The sequence below is a fragment of the Convolutriloba macropyga genome, chromosome 13 (assembly GCF_964194025.1).
Source record: "Convolutriloba macropyga chromosome 13, txConMacr16.3, whole genome shotgun sequence".
Lineage (NCBI taxonomy): Eukaryota > Metazoa > Xenacoelomorpha > Acoela > Convolutidae > Convolutriloba > Convolutriloba macropyga.
In genome coordinates this window covers 41,818,897-41,835,752 of record NC_134480.1, presented here as the reverse complement: position 1 = coordinate 41,835,752, position 16,856 = coordinate 41,818,897, and the positions used below count along the sequence as shown (strand labels likewise).

The 16,856-nt window shown below is 33.4% G+C and overlaps 1 protein-coding gene across 2 annotated transcripts in view; it reads right to left on the bottom strand.

Annotated features, from left to right (window-relative positions):
• The window catches only part of LOC142351519 (reversion-inducing cysteine-rich protein with Kazal motifs-like), a 106,824-nt gene extending 98,274 nt beyond the window's left edge, over positions 1 to 8,550 (bottom strand). Inside the window, exon 1 of one of the 2 annotated variants that reach the window (XM_075403581.1) lies at positions 7,617 to 8,550. The gene's annotated coding sequence lies outside the window, so the exon portion shown is untranslated. The remainder of the gene's footprint in view (positions 1 to 7,616) is intronic. The other variant, XM_075403587.1, reaches the window with a different exon arrangement.
• Between the last annotated feature and the right edge of the window lie 8,306 nt (positions 8,551 to 16,856).

The following is a 16,856-nucleotide window of genomic DNA, read 5'->3' as shown; positions in this document are numbered from 1 at the left end:
TAATTCCAAATTGTTATCGGTTACTACCGTTTTAAATATTGATGCTTCCGTGATAGGAGCGTAATCTAAATCTGAATGAAGTAGAAAGAAAAGATGTTGAAGGAAGTAAAGGAAGAATTGGAGTATTTTGCATTTTTTTTAGGCTACTTATGTTCAACCAAGAAAAAAGACAAAATGAATCGTAAATGTTTTTCAGCATCAACATTCCAAAATCAGATCTGACAGATTATGTGATTGGCTAAAAAAAATTAAGAAATAGACATTTTCAAAACAATAATACAAATTTTTCTGAAATCGGAAAATTGGAACTTCAGTTTAAAACGATACAGTGAAACACTATTTTAAACAAAAAATTGATTTAAAAAATTGTAAAAAAAATCTGTAAAAACCAAAAATAAAAAATTGTACTTTTTTGTTAATATGGGAATGGGTGGGTAAATGACCTTATTAGTTTGTTGTTAAGACACTATCTTGCTAATCCCTTTAGTGTGAAGGGCTTGGGTATCATACTGTGAGGTACATTTTTGAAAATCACGTAAGCTGTACATAAGTGTAAATGAGTCATCCTATCTATTTTAATATTAAAACATTACCTAGCTAATCCCCCTTTGTGTGAACAGCTTGGTGTCATGCTGTGAGGTGCATTTTTGAAAAGTCGTACGTAACTGTAAATGAGTCATCCTAATTTATTATTAAAGGATTATCCTGCTAATCCCTTTCGTGTGAACAGCTTGAGTATCATGCTGTGAGGAGGTACATCTTTGGAAATTGGAGGGTAGGAGGCTATACCTAATGTTAATACATAGGTACTTCCTTTTACCCGCCCCACTCTTGCTCACGATATACTACTCCAAAGCATGATGTTCATTTTGCTGTGCAAAAGAAGGTTCAGGATTGGTTATTTGTCACAGTAGCAAAAAAAGATTTGATAAAAAAAATCACACGCAAAATGTTAATTGATGCCCACGAACAACAGTGGGCAAAAGGCACACCAGGCATATAGTGCCAACAAGAACAATTAAGCCACGTTTTTGTAGGAACCACCAGCACTGGCATCAGCAATGCAAGCTGATTAGCTGGGTTCTCTGACGGCCAATCGCAGCACTATCACACACACATAGTCAAACTTACCTGCAGGAGGCGGGACACCCGCACATTAGCATTTTTTTCAAACTTTATAGCATGATCACATTTATAAATCAATTGTTACAATTCAGTCTACCTAACGCTAGATTGATAGTTATCGGCAGCTATTAATGACAAGTTTTATTTTATTTATTGTATTTTCTTTATGAAGCAAAAAAACTAACAGATTATGGTCAACTCCTGAAAAAAATCCAAAAAATACTGGTGATGGTTAATGTGATACCTAAAGATCCTTTTAATCGAAATCTAATAAAAATCCTGAAAGCAAATCTTTTCTTCGGCTACTACAACTAATAACAAATGACGGTTGAAATCATTCTGAATACAGACAGTTGATTGTTAAAAATAACGGACGGAAAAAGCAATCATAGCTATTTGAAATTTTTAAGATTCCAACCGCTCTACATAAATTGAATTTTGGAAACCTAAAAGCTCGACCATAACCATCAATCGCATGCAGAAGTTTGTTTCCGTTTGCAAAAATAAAATTTCAGAAATACGAGAACGAAATCAAAAACCATAAAGCTAAACAGATTTTCATTTGGCAGGAAGTGGTCCACTTTGCTTTATAACTTTGGGCAGTGAAGGTTAATAAAAAACTTGCGCGACAAGCATCGACATAATTTGAAGAAAAAAAAGCTTTACAAGCACTTTTCTGAAAAATATATCTTTCTTTCAGCCAGCAGTTCAAACACAACCATCGCAATTGTTTAATTCTTCAAGATTAATTGTGATGCTTTTCCAAATCTCACGGAGCTTAAACAACGAGGTGGATGTCGATATTTGTGTTTAGGGCAAGCTTTTTTGTAGATTGAAAGACCTGTAAACGCATTTTTCAATACTTTTTTTCAAAAAAGTCTTCTTTTTTGCCATCACAATCTCTTTTAAAATCAACCCAAAAAAAATTAAGTCAAACCTAATAGAATGGCTGTTATTTTTAATTATCATATAACAATATCATCAAATAAAGTATTTCTACGAGAGAAATACGGAAAATGCAAAACACAGCATTGCAGGTTTTCTGTATTAATAATGAGACAAAAAAATGTTAAATATGACGCAGATAAATATTCTGCTCTGATAAATATTCATATGTTGATGGATGAGAGACATAAGCGTTAGAAATTCCAAATTTGACTTTTTATAGAACAAAATTTCTTAAATCTTTCGGACATGATGGCCATCTTCGCGCTGGAAAGGTTTTCAATTTGCTATATTAGTCATAAACTACAAAAATGATGTTCTCTTGCACTATAAAAAAATTATAGCCACGCAATTGAAAAACCAACTTCATTTTTCATCGAAAAAACAAAAACGACAATTCTTAAAGTTCGAGATTCTCTAGTTTTTAATTTTATTTAAATGCCATCAACAGCTTAACGATTATGGAGTGTCTAAACACCAGTTTGTTTCACAAACAACCATAATCCTACTAAAACAAACACTTGTTGAGCTTACAGATAGTAGTCACATAAATTATTCTTATAAACAAGAAACTATCCATCGAAAAACAAAAAGTACAATTGCCACTGCCATACAATTGTCACTTTTTCGTCGAAAAAACAAATTAGTTGCGTCATTTATCTTTTGATAAACAATTTGCTCTTCATAACGGTTTTATTTTCCTCAAATTGTCTTTTCCGCTTGGTCCAACCAGTTTTCATAAAATATTCGTAATTTTTGCATATTTGCCCCTTTTTTGTAGGTTTTTGTTTTCTTTTCACAGTATTTCAGTAATGGGCGCCATGATTCACAATTTTTTCACTTTAATAAAACGCAATCGAAGATTTTCAATGTTTTTAATGAACAGCTTAATGTTAATTGGCTGGGACATCGTTTTCGTGCAAATTTTTTTGTGCGAATTTTTTCGTGCCAATTTTTCATTTTTGCCTCTATTCGTCGTTCTTTTTGCAGTCGTATGAGATATCCTCGATAGTGAAAGGCTTCAATCTCTCTCTGTGGAGAAATAAAAGAATCTCTCAATGAATTCATTTGATGCATAATGTTTCTATTCAGTTCGAAATTTAATCTTTTCAAAAAAGCAGTGTTTTATTAAATTTTGCCCTTTTGCTCATTTCTTGTCGACTTGTTACCAAGTCCCATTGAGGATAAGTTCCATATTTTGTTCTAATAAACTATAGGTTAACTTTCTCGGTGTAAGTTTTATCTGATGACATCTTGATTTGGTTATTAATGATTTTCAAAAAAAGGACAACGAGTTTTGGTCGTAAATAATATTTGAAATTATTTGATTTTTATCGCCGTCTTTTCTGGTAGTAGTCATATAATGGTAGTCACAGGTCTCAGAGGCCTTCTAAGGTAGATTGTTTTATTCATTTATTAGTTTGTTGAACGACATGTTGCCGTGTTGATTTCTTTATCTCTTCCTCATTTGGTAGACAATTAAGTGAAAATGTAGATGAGCAGGGTCGGAACTTAATGTGCGAACGCACATTACCGATCCTCCTTGTTGTATATGTAACTGAAAAGTTGTAAGCTGGATTGGGCTTCACAAAAATAATGAAATAGGACATTACTGTCTAAAGTAAAATTCTATGCAACAGATAATCAATTCTGGGACAGCTAGCTTTATTTATAACCAATAAACATCAACACCATCAATTCAAAAACTTCCGGAAGAAAATGTAAAAACTGCAATCCAGTAAATTAAAAGCAGCTACTCAGTATTAATATGACATTTTTAGGATGCTAATTTTGTAATATTGATGAAAATCACGAGCCAAAGAATCAACTACTAGAGCTAAAGTGTATCCGTAAAAGTTTGATCAATAGCGGCAACAGTTTTTTCAGCAAAATTATTTAATTTTCGATCAAAAAGTTAAATACAATAAATGGAACAAGTTGAAAAACTGAGCTTAAAAATGGCATACCTGCATCAAATAAAATTAATTAAACCAAGCATGCAAATCATAGTAGTCTGCCCAAAATCTAATTAATAGCTGGCTTTGAACACTATATACATTTTAGTAGTTTTGAGATTTAACTCCCGCTTTTATTTTGTATATGTTGTCTTAACTCAGATTCTCCAAAATACTCATGTCGTGATTTCATATATCTAAAAAATAACGTTGATTTTTATTTTTCAAAATTTTTGATTTACTTAAAAAACTTTAATTTTCTAACCTGACGATCTCCTTTATAATGCACATACTCGTTTAAGCAACATCTCTACACAAATTATACACCAAGTACTCACCAACTGCAACTATAAAACATCAATTTAAGGAGCTGAGAAAGAAACAATTCTGTACTAATTGGTAAAAAACAGAATTATTTCATTTCACTTTACAGGTTGGAATTGGACCGTCAAAATTGAGTCAATTCGCAAGTCCTCTTCGACTCAATATTAAAAGTTCATTCGTTGAGATATGCAAAACGATACAAAATAAGCGAGGCTACTAAATGCATTTCTGCACTGAAAAAGGACTTAGAAGGTAATATTGTTTTCATTATGCGGATCGGAGAAATTAGGGAATATGTTTGGATTCTCTGTATATCAGAACACTACTTCGGAAAAACATATATTTACGCAAAGGTCAAGTGAGCTGTGATTATTTAAAAATTAGATTTTGTGAAATTTATACCTGAAATTTCTTTCTCGCATTTATTGAACTCAAAAAAGTAAAGCAATACTAATTTCAATTTTTTATTTCTGGAGATAACGTGAAAACAGCTAGTTGAAACTTCCCTCTCTATATTATAAAAATTAAAGAAAAAATCAGATTCATGTAATCCATCACATGAAGCTTTAATTGTGAACAGTTCTGAAATGGTGCTTGAACAGACAATGCCTCTAAGCATATTATCAGCATGAATGAATAACTATTAATTGCAATTCTAACGTACTAAAAACTAATGTATTATGAACTGACTATTAGAATACTCAAGTTATGACAACTTAGTAGTAGCCTTTATGTTGCACTCTATTAAAAAAAAAGCCATGCCATGTTTTGAGGAATCAACTATCGGCCGGAGATTCGAATTAAATTGATCTTGACAAAAACGAAAAAAGCTCTTCGTTTTCCTGTTTCAAAGACTCGTTTTCTTAAGCAAATATCAAACCTCTGGCGAATAACATATTGATAACAAAAGAAGTGCTAAATATAAGTCAACTTACAATTAAATGCAGCCAAACCGCTCCTCTTTTCCTCAAAAAACGAAAAACAATCAAACATTCTACGGGATGGCAGAAACAGAAATTCTCTTACAATTGTAACAACCACTAGCTAGTACATCAGTCCAACAGAACTGGGGAATTACTGCAGCTGTGGTGCTAATGTTAGCAAACTACACTGCGGTTCTGGGTATAGTTGGTTGAGACATTTTCGCCCCAAATATTTCTGGTAATTGTTTTTTGCGGTACAGTGATGGGTTGTTGCCGAAGCAGTCTGTAAATAAAATTGGCAAGCAGCTGTATCTGTTTAATGTTCCCAAACTCCTATTTTATTTGGGGGCTAAGAAATTTACATCTGACTGACTTTTCTGTGCAATCAATTTTCGCCGACAACAATCTTCTGGTACAAAACCGAAAACGCATCTTTGAAAACCTGATTCAATTGTTAAGGTACCATTTTATCTGTTATTGTATTTTTCGAACAATCAAACAATTAAACCAATGATATTAATTTCAGAGCATAAATTAGCAAGGAGAATGAGATATTGTATTGAAAAGAAATACTTAGTTACAGTCATCACTATCTAATATAGCGCATAATTGTATTCATTTCTAATGTGAGGTAATAAGTTAAGCATTAGCTGCTAATGCTCGAGCTATATCGCTAAACATTTAGCCAATGCGCTCAGCTGAGCTTTTTGTTATTCGTGGCTATTCCTCTGCTGCTGCGCCTGAATCGCCAGCCAGTGGATTGTATCTTCGAAGAGTTGGAAAAAGTGCTTCTACAAATTCTATGCTTTTTATACTGATGGTTTACAATTTTTGCCAGCTGGCACGGTTTAAATGGTTGAATCACTATGTCGACATATACCACGGCAATAGTACTACAGTAGGATTGCATCAGATAGCACTAAAAATGTTTTAGTTTTGTATTATATGTAGCACTAGTACATTAGAAAGGTGAAGGCAAATAAAATTGTGAAACAAATCGGTATTAATCAATTTTAAGGTTATTTTAATCTTTTCAGACATCGGAACGGCCAGTCCTAGTCACAAATTATTTTTAAAAAAACTTCCGAATTTTTCATTTCTAACATGTAAATTTCACGATTATAACCAAAAGTTAGGCATCTACACAATAATCTATATAGCTCAAATGACTTATGAAAATTACTTGTATTTTTACTGGTGACATTTTTTACCGCTTTCACCGTATTAAGCGGTAAGAACTGCAAAACATACAACCATTCACAGCAATTACATTATTTCATCAATTTTTAGCAATTTAGGGAGTCACAGTACTCAGTTAGGAGAAAAATTAGAAAACTTACTTTTTTTATGGTCTGTTGTAGCATTTTCGATAGTGGTTTTTCATTCAAACATTTGACAATTATAGACAAAGGTTAAAAACACGTCAATCTGAATTAGTCTTAAAAGAACTTTAAGAAAATTCATTTTTTATTAAATTTTTGAAAACTTCATGAAAAGGAGGTCAAAATTATGTGTCAAAATAGTTTTTAAAAACCTAAAAAGAGAGCTTTTTAAAACGGCATTTACTCTTTTCTCCATCCCCCCTGGTGTGCTCTTTATGGGACTTTTACGGAAAAAGTTAATCTTGCAATTTGACAGTCGCAAACTTTTTCTTGCAAGAATCTAACAAAATATACTTTTTACTGTAAGAATCTTACAAGATATACTTTTGGCCTCGACTAGATAGAACTCTGATTTATGAGTAAGTTGTAGTCCGAGACATAGTATCATTCGAAAATTTAATTCGAAAGGTTACATTTTTCAAAAAAAAGACTAATAATCTCTTATATTTGGCTAGATTTTAATCTGCTAGGATCTGATGTTTAACAATTAGGTCATTTTCAAACAAAAAAAACTCGTGGAAACAAACAAGTTTCGGGTCTTTCCCAGCTTACTGGTCAAATAACCTATACCCCCCATCATGGTAAACATTCCACAATGGGGGGGCTATATTTTCGTATGGGGGGCTATAATGGGAAAGACCCCAAATTTCTTTCAGCCACAAAGTCAAGTAATAAATTTAAATTTACTGCCTCCATAAAAAGATCCCAATTTTGCTAAATTGATCCGATTTAAAAGCTTTAAAGGATTAAAAAAAGTGCGAAAAATTTCGAGTTCATTAGCTTCAAAATCAAGTTTGACCGGAAAGTCATGTGACCGCAAAGCATTAGAATCAATAAACGACATTAACACTCGTCGAAATGACAGATAAGAATTTAGTAGCATAAGTGTAATAGTAGTAGCTGTTATTATCTTAACGGTTAAGCATATTAGCTGAAATAAATCATAAATTATAAACTGTTACCTGTTACAGACTGGCACTAACTAGCTGGCCTCTGATATCTGTCTGCTTGTCTGGCCGTAAGTGAAGGCGGGCTATTGCTGTAAGATGCAGTGATAAATTATGCAATTTGACAGTCGCAAATTGACGACAGCTTTTGCAAACTAGTGGGGCGTGCGAAGTAAATGCGTGTAAGTGGCAGTAGCTTATTTAAATCTTACAATTGCGAGTTAAGACAATGTAACAGGCAAATGTGAGGTTTAAAATAAGTAAAAAGGCGGCGCGCCTGAACAAGTGATAGAATAAAATATACAAATTGGCCAAATTGAAAGGAATCAAAATAATAATGGTTTTCGTTTCGCGGGCTTACGCTTTTCTCTTCAGGGTCTGTTTGAGACAGGCCTGCTCTCTGCTAGTTAGGGAATTTAGTTATGAATTTAGTGTCTTTACGTCGACAGTTGCCCCGGCTTTCAACTGCTTGTCTGGCTACCCCGGCCGGCCACAAATCAACCAACACACACACTCGTACACACACGATCAGGCCACTGAGCGGGCGGGCAAAATGGGAGCTAGGGTTAAAGGGGGCGGCTGAAAAGATTTGGAGGAACAACTGCTGGGGCGAATTGAGGTGAGTGTTGGGGATATTGGTTTGGTGATTTGGGTTTGAGAATGAATAATAGCTAATAATTAGAGCAAATTGAGATTGAGGCTTGGCTATTTAATAGAAGGACGAGTGTTTTGTTAAGAAAAGACTGGTGGCGGTGGTATTGGTGGTGGTGGTGGTGGTGGTAGTTGTAGTTAGTAGATAGATATAAGAGGTGGCTTAGTTATTACTCGCTGGCTGAGGTAGAAAATGTTTCAATTTAGCCAGAAGTGAGTGGATTTAAGCCGTAAGTCTTCAGCTCTCTTGCTGAGCATGAAAAGCATGAAAAGATTGAATCGATTTGAGCGACAGACAATTTGTTCACCACTCGCCTGTCAATCAAATCAACCACCTTCTATTACACACACATATACACACATGAACTCACTCCACGCCTGTCAATACTACTGCTGCTATAACTAATTCTTTTCACCAACTCTCCCCCCAACGCCAGCTTGGCTTAAAACAACAACTCACAACATCTAGCCACCCCACACCAAGACACGCACAAACTAATACTCGTAAACAACCCCAAGGCCCGTTCATACCCAATTAGCCTAAAATACCCATTGAAACGAATTCAAAATTATTAATTCCACTCTCACAAAGTCAGCAATTTCCCCTGTTTTCTCAATTTACACTAGTAAATAGGTGTTTTCGGACAATTAAATTTGAAAAGATTGATTATTTTATTGATTTCAAGAAGTAGAAAAACAATTCGGCTAAGTGAAAACTCGTCCAATTGTGGCATTTGAGTGTGTAAATTAGGCGGAGAGGCACGATCTGTTGAATGTACAGTTGCTCAAACATTGTTAAACATACAAGCTCATTAGAGCGCAAATACAAGTCATAAAAATATAACAAAAGGTGTGTGCATTTGTTAAACTAATCAATCAATCATCTCTAATCGGCTTATATGTTCACCTGAACAAATTTATAAATTGGAACCAAAGTTCTGCAGAGCCTGGTACAAAATATGACCTTATATCAATGTAACGATTAGTTAGGCCATGGCGCACCTGATAAAAATTTGATCGATCATGTCTACCATAATTGTATCGATGTATTATTTGACGCTTTTTAACAGGTTGGTTAAGATAGCTGTGTGAATAATTTCCGGATAGGTTCAAAATTATCCTGTTAACCGGCTCCGTGGACTAATTAATCAACTCAAACGTATACACAGGAACTGTCGGCTATGCATCAAAATCGTCGCTAAATCTACAAAATTTAATCAAAGTTAAGTTCAAGAAAGGTGGGGTCAAATATATTTCAAGGCTCACGTACTTTATATGGCGATTTCATTTAAGGCGGCTGCAGGTTTCAGTCAAAAATTTTACTGATTTCAATGCATAATTTACAATTCATCGAGCACCGATTTAGTTTTAAATTTCAACTGCATTTGTGTTCTCAAACATTTATAAAATGAAAACTACACTGAATATATTAAGAAGCAATCCCAATCCGCGATCTCTTTTTTTATATTAAAATATTATCATTTGGTATATGACATAAGACTTTGAGCACATTCGAAACGTAACAAAAGCAAAAAGTGAAAATATTCTGGAAACTTTAAACTCTAATCGGATCTTTTCACCATTCCCCCCCCCCCCCCCCATGGTACCTAATAGAGAATCGACTCTTCTCTGCTATACTTCAACACAATATTACGTGGCCTACAGGTTAGATAGCCGAATATGAGTTTGAGCGCAATTGCGGACCGCTGTTCACGGCCATGCCTCTCATGCGCTGTGGGATGTAATCCGGAAATTGCGGATCGGTTATCGCGGGAAACCCACCGACCCACCAGTCGGAAATTCTTTTCGCTTTGTATTCCAATTCGTCTATATGTCATAGCATAGCGTACTTTATTCTTTTCAGTGTAATACAGTTTGCACATACGTGGAAAATTATCAGTCGTCTCTGTTTGGTTAATAAATTTTTCCCTTAATTTCTATTCAAGAATAGTTCCCCTTTTGTAAAAGGAGGTTGTTGTCGAAAAGAGTCCTCTAGTTTTTAGTCATGAAATGAAAACTTTGAATATGTCCCTGCAATTATCGATTACCTCACTAAAAATGTCTAAGTAAATTTACCTGAAACGTCTGCAAGCACGCAAAATTCCAGGTGAGAATTCTTGCAGATTTACCTGCAAAAGTGAAACATAAAAAATATTGTGAATATACTATTATTTGAATACGCAAACCTTTGAATAAGCAAAAATAATTAGGCAATTGAAATGACAAATAATTTTGTTAACGTGACTATGTTTATCAAAACAGCAGATCAACAATTTGTTTAATCAACTTTCGTCAGTCCTTATCAATTTTTCACACATGAAAAGTATGTTTCTATTCTCCCCACTTTGGTCGGGTAAAATTGAAGATGATGATTAGATCCCCTCAATAGAAGATTTTGAAAACTTTTACCTCAGAAAGGTGAGATTGAAGTTCTCTATAAACATACGAGACTCTAATGGCGCGCTGGCTAGCAACAACATTAAACTCACGTATTTCAACTATTGGGAGTGACTCTGCCTGTCTGTCAAAAGTAATGCAAAATCTCTGGGATTGATAGCTCCTGATCGTCTGAAAATGTGGCTATTCGTTTTAAAGCGAAAATATACCACCTAATACTTCCATTGCCATTGGCATAAAAATAATACCTTAATGAAATCATTTTTGCTCAAACTCTCTAAACTTTCGAACTTAGATTCTTCTGTTTCGCAACCTATCATCTCAGCCGCATAATGGATAATTTTTAGTTGCAGAGAAGAAGCCACTCTAACATCAAGAGCAGCAGAACGGCCTGGCGTCCGTGATGAATAGAAAATGTCGCCATGTAGCAAATTTTTTATCAGCGATTAGGTTTCGTTTTCCCAAATTGGAGTTACGATAGCTGTCGAACAAGCTGATATAACCCGATCTTGCATTCTGTCGTGTCTTGCGATGGCGCCTCTACGTCCGTGACATAGAGAGCATGATCACCAAATACATCCAGAGTTTCATTGCAAAATGAAGGCAATTTGTCTCAAAGTCGCAGTTTTTAAAACCAAGTCTCCACTTTACTTTTACCCAAAGTTCCTTAAAGTGCGAACGCAGAGGTAGAATAGAAATTACCTGACTACTCAAAACAACAGAATTAAATTATGTATATAGATTTTGACTGGTAAAAAATTTAAAAGGCTAATTAAAATGTTGGTGATATTTCCGAATGAAAAATTAAAATGTTTTAAAGTCCGACCAGAAAACTAGAGCTTGAACGGAATTCTTTTCAAACTATCTAAAAAAAATACTTAAAATTGTAATGTGTTTTAGCGTAGTCGTTAACCTTGATTTTGACTTTGCGTGGCTGAAACTGTTTTATCACAGAACAGCGTTCCTCAATTGATATTTGACATTTTGACCATGGACTAATATATTCCGGCATATCTGCACCTGAATTTCTAAAAACGCTTTTTGCGATCCTTCAAAAGCTTTCATAACCAAAAATGACCAAGTTGTAATTTTGACGGCTTCTAGCAACCAGAAGAAAGCTGAAAGGCTAAATGAAAAACGATCGGACTTTGTCCAACAACTGCGTAACTAAGACTTATAAGTTCTGTGTCCATCAAAACAAATTTTATGACCTGGCTCGGTTTGCTGGAATCTGTTAGAGCTAGTGAACTTAACATAATTTTGGTTACAAAACTCATAAAATGGCGCCACGCATAAAATGGTCTAAAATCTTTATTCAAATGGTCTCCAAGTAATTCTTGGATTGCCAAATAATCTTAAGCAAAGCTTCTATCGTAGAAATTCTACAACTTTAAGAGGAAATTTGGATTTCCTCGTTTTTATGCAAAAAAATGCAAACAGTTGTTTTCCATCAGTGTTCACCAATGGAATTGTTTTAATCAGTGTTTCAACCAGTTTACATTAGTGCTTACTGATCACTGCCGTCTTGAACTGGCATTCAACTGCGGCAAGGAAGCGTGCATAGTTTGTTTTAAAAAAATCTTTTTCGATAAAGACCAAATATTTACCAAAAAGTAGCTTGAAAGGGCTCTAAGTTGTAAGATATTCCAAAAATTCAAGCAACAACAGTCATTATAGCAGCAGCCGCTTGAATACTAGATACCCAAGTATGAGATTTGTTGTATAGTTCTCATTAGAAAAAGAAATTTTCTTTCATTATCGTGCCTGGATTGTGGTTTCCTTAGACGTTCAGTTAATTAGGTTGCTAACTAAAGAGTCTTCTGCTGAAATGATTTAGACAATTTGTTTTTTTTCAGTTATCAGCTTAGACTAAAAGCACCTTGTTCTCAGAAAAAAAAATGGTTTTTTTAATTTCACTTAACGAAATCATCAGACAGTTTAATTTTAAACTCCCTCGATTCGATAATTTTTGAGATATTCTACGAAGTTATTGTCTGCATGCGTGAACATTGTTCAAAACTGTCAATTTCTTTCCAACACGTTCCCTCAAACAATCTGGAACGAGGTATTGAGGTATTGTATTAATAGTCAGTGATCAAAAAAAATTTTGAAATTGTTAGTTCGGTTGATTTTACTGAAAATGTTTGCAGCTGAGTCCCTGAGAGCTCTGATACTGTAACACGATGGTTCTCTTTGTTTTTTAGGTGACAAGTAAGAAATTTTGTTTCCTAAAACGGAAATTTCTTAGGGAACTTGGATTGTTTTTTATATTTGGCTATAATTTTAATCCTAAAGGCGATTTTTTATCACAGAAATGTAGAGAGCTATAGATATTTGGCGTGCTTTTTGCTTAACTTCATAGATTCAACTGCTTGAAAACGGATCCACGTGCCTTGACCAAAGTAATTGTTCATAATATGTTTTAAGCTTCTTTTGGGATTGTTTTTTTAAAAGATGGCTCTAATTGTTTGTCTTTAGCTTTTTAGAATACTTTTATGGCGTTTCTAGTCAGTTTGGAACAGAGAAAAAACTTCATCTTGATTCCTGAAAACAATCAATGCTTAATAAGCGAAATTGATCTGAAACGAAAAATAGAAAATATTCACCGAGGGAGCGTATCATGCAACCGTTTGCAAAACTGGTATAATATTTGAACCCATACGGTCATTTTTCGTAAAGGTACAATATAGTTTAAGCCTAATTGAACTTTCTGCAGTAAGGTTTTTTTAAATTGTAAAATCATTTTCGCTGTTTTCTCATGTTTTACTTAATGGTGTGCATTAGATTTAATGATGGTTCGCAAAACAGTTATTCGTCTACACCTTTTCCCTAAAACAGAGAAAGATTCTCTGTTCCAACTAAAGTTCTTCAACTTCCGCTCATAAGTTATCTTTCGAGGATTTGAACAGTTGCAGTTCTCAGGAGTTGATGGTTGCATCATTTTGTGCTTGTCAAAAGTCCAAATATAAGTTACTGCATGCTGTTCAGATTTATGAAAATAAATGGATTTTGGATGGAGTTTTGGGAAAATTTATCGATTAAAAATCTTATCTTCTCTGAGTTTTTTGCCACATCTGGAAATTTTTTCCCCTAGTTAATGATTTGGCGGATTTATTCGACATGAACTTTGTTACCAGTATTTTTTTCTTCTTACACCTAAAAAGTCTTGCACTGCTTAAAATTTTAATTGAAGTTCGAAAACATTTTGGTATTTTGAAGTGTCTTTTAATATTTCAAGGCATTGTTAGTTTCCTGATTAAGTGTCATCTCAAATCTTCCATGATAAGGTTTAAAAGTATAACTACCCGTTAGAATTTTGTGATAATTTTGTGAAAAATTGTTAAGTCGTTCTCTCTTTGTCACCTGTATGACCATCTGCCATCAAAATATTTTATCAATTAATGTAATTATTCATGTATTTTTGCGTTTTATTTGCGCATTTTTGATTTAGAGTTTTGTCCGGATTTAGAAAGTCGAAATGCTCTTCTAATTTCTTCATTTCATGTTTCCTTGGTTTTACTGATTACTTTTTGGAGGTTAGTGGCAAAATGAACTTCATCAGGCTATTAGCAAGTATTTCAAAAAATATTGTCAGATCGTGACATCGTTCAGACATAATCTTGACTTTTCATACCCTTATCGCGCTGATTATTTTTTCAATTTTTTAGTCGTAATACTTTTCTGATAGTTTTTGGGACCAAGAGAGATTAATTATGATAGAATTACCAACTTAATTAGGTTCCAGTGAAAAGATAATGCTGCACTTATCTCGCATTTTTTTCTCAAGTTTAATAAAATTTTCAAAATTCTACGCTTTTAAAGAAATTTTAATGTTTACTTCTAGATGGAATTATTTGAACAATAGTATACTCGCATGTTGCCGTGTAGTTTGCTCAAGGTGTATAATATTTCAGTTTTTAATTGTAATAGTTGTTTTCATTGTTGTTGACATGCAATGGTTTTTAGAATTTGCATCATAATCGATTCCTAGCATTATCTGCTCATTTTACATGTGTGTTTTGTTTTTCCTGAAATTTCACAGGAAACAATATAATAAGAGATATCGAAGAAAAATGATTTTTTTACAATCCAAATTATTTGTTTGTATTGGTGTGTTGTCTTTTTTTCAAGATCTTTTCACCTTTGTTTCTGTTTTTTCACGTAAGTGAGAAGTCAAATTAGAGTAATGATTTTAATCACGTTGTAGTAGTATAAGGAGACAAGTGAAAAATGAGTGGGTTTTAGGCGTTATTTGTCATACAAAGTACCTTTAGTGTTGCGTGAGAAATCGTTATTTGAACTAATTATGAATTTTTTATAGCTAATTTTTTTTTCGTGTGCGGCAATTTGACTTTCATTTTCGGATTTTCTGCTGGTGAGTACTATTAAAATAAAACAGTTCTAATTGCTCCTATTTGAAATTGCTTGAAGTCATCAGCTCATCAGCGGGCAGTTAATACTTTTTCTGATTTTAACACTTTTTATTGTAAAAAAATGATAGTTAATTTTTGGTTTCGGCCCATTTTTGTCAATATTTTTGCTGTCATATAACTTATAGTCATTTTGACGGGTCTTGTTTGTTGCTTTTAGTCTTATCAATGACAGGTCTTGTCTGTTGCAAAGAATGCCTAATTTAGACAATGAATTGTTTAAGTCATAGTTTAGCTTTTAATGGCTTGTTCGCTGTTAGTTTTCAAAATATATTGTTGAGTTCTGCTAGTATTTGTTGTACTAATTGGTGTTTTATCACCTAATGCCTTTAATGACTAATCTCATAGGCTGTTATTGTTGATTAAATTTATGGATTTATTTATTTTAGTCCGTAGCTATTGCTCTCTATGACTTTTATATTATTTGTTATTAAAAAGTATTTAATTTTTTAAGAAAAATGGTCTTATTTTTGCCTTTATAATCTAGTACTTTTGTTGGAGTATTTTTTTCATTCCCAAAATGTTGCTTTTTATGTACGCTTTCTAAGGATGCGCCTAGTCAATGCTTTGCTACTAATAGAGATCCTTGAAGCACCTAATGTTGCAACAGGCATTTTGCGCATGAAGGGTCACGGGCGTTGTTATCTATTTTAGTTCGACATTGCTGTTAGATTGTTAATTGTCTTGTCCTTAGTTAAATCAATTCGTTGCAAGTTCTACAAATTCATTGCAAAATTTCTCCACTGTCTAAAAGGTTTTTATAAATAGTTTTATTGAAATTTTTTATTCATCTGAGTTATCCAGGTTGCCTCCATAGCGTCCGTTTACACACAATTTTGAGTTATTTTGAAAGATGTTGCTATAATTATCTAATTCCGCTATTAAGATCTTAGTCAACTTTTCACTTAATTGGTTTTCAGACTTCTTCACTCTATAATCGTGTAAAACGAAAGCCTTAGATCGTAGTTTTTAAAAAAATTACAAAAACCCTGGATATGAAAAAACTAACGCTATTTATGAACATCAGCTATTTCAGAAAAACTTTCACAAAGTAAACTTTCAAGCTTTCAAAATTTTGGGCTCAAAATTTTTTCCAAAAGTTGTCTTTACAAAGAATTGTTCAATCCTGAAAAAAAAGTTTTGTTTTGGTTTGGTTCTTTAACGCACGCAAACTCACACAAAATCACCCCCCGCACACACACACACTTAAAAACACACACCGACACATATGCACCAGCACATACGCACACTCTTGCATAGAGACACATTAACAATCACACAAACACCCACACACACTCAGGAACACAGACCAGCTCAAAAGCACCTAAAAACAAAAAAACAAACAAGCAACATGTTCACACAAATTTACACATAAAAAACACTTAGCCATGAACACACAGACACATTTATATATATATATATATATATATATGTATATATATATATATATATATATATATATATATATATAAATTTTATATATATATATATGTATATATATATATATATATATATATATATATATATATATATATACATATATATATACAAATACACCACTATCACATACACACGGAGAGATTTCCAATTTTCCTGTGTTTTCTACATGTGATTACATCGCTTTTTCATATTTTCTGACCAAATACTTGTCAGCACCAATTTTGATTATTGTTTTAATCTGGTTGAATAGAAAGGAAAAAGGAAAAAACAATTTTAGATGGACAAAATAACGATAGAAAAGTCAAAGACCTTTAACCGATTTGTCGATTTTGATATC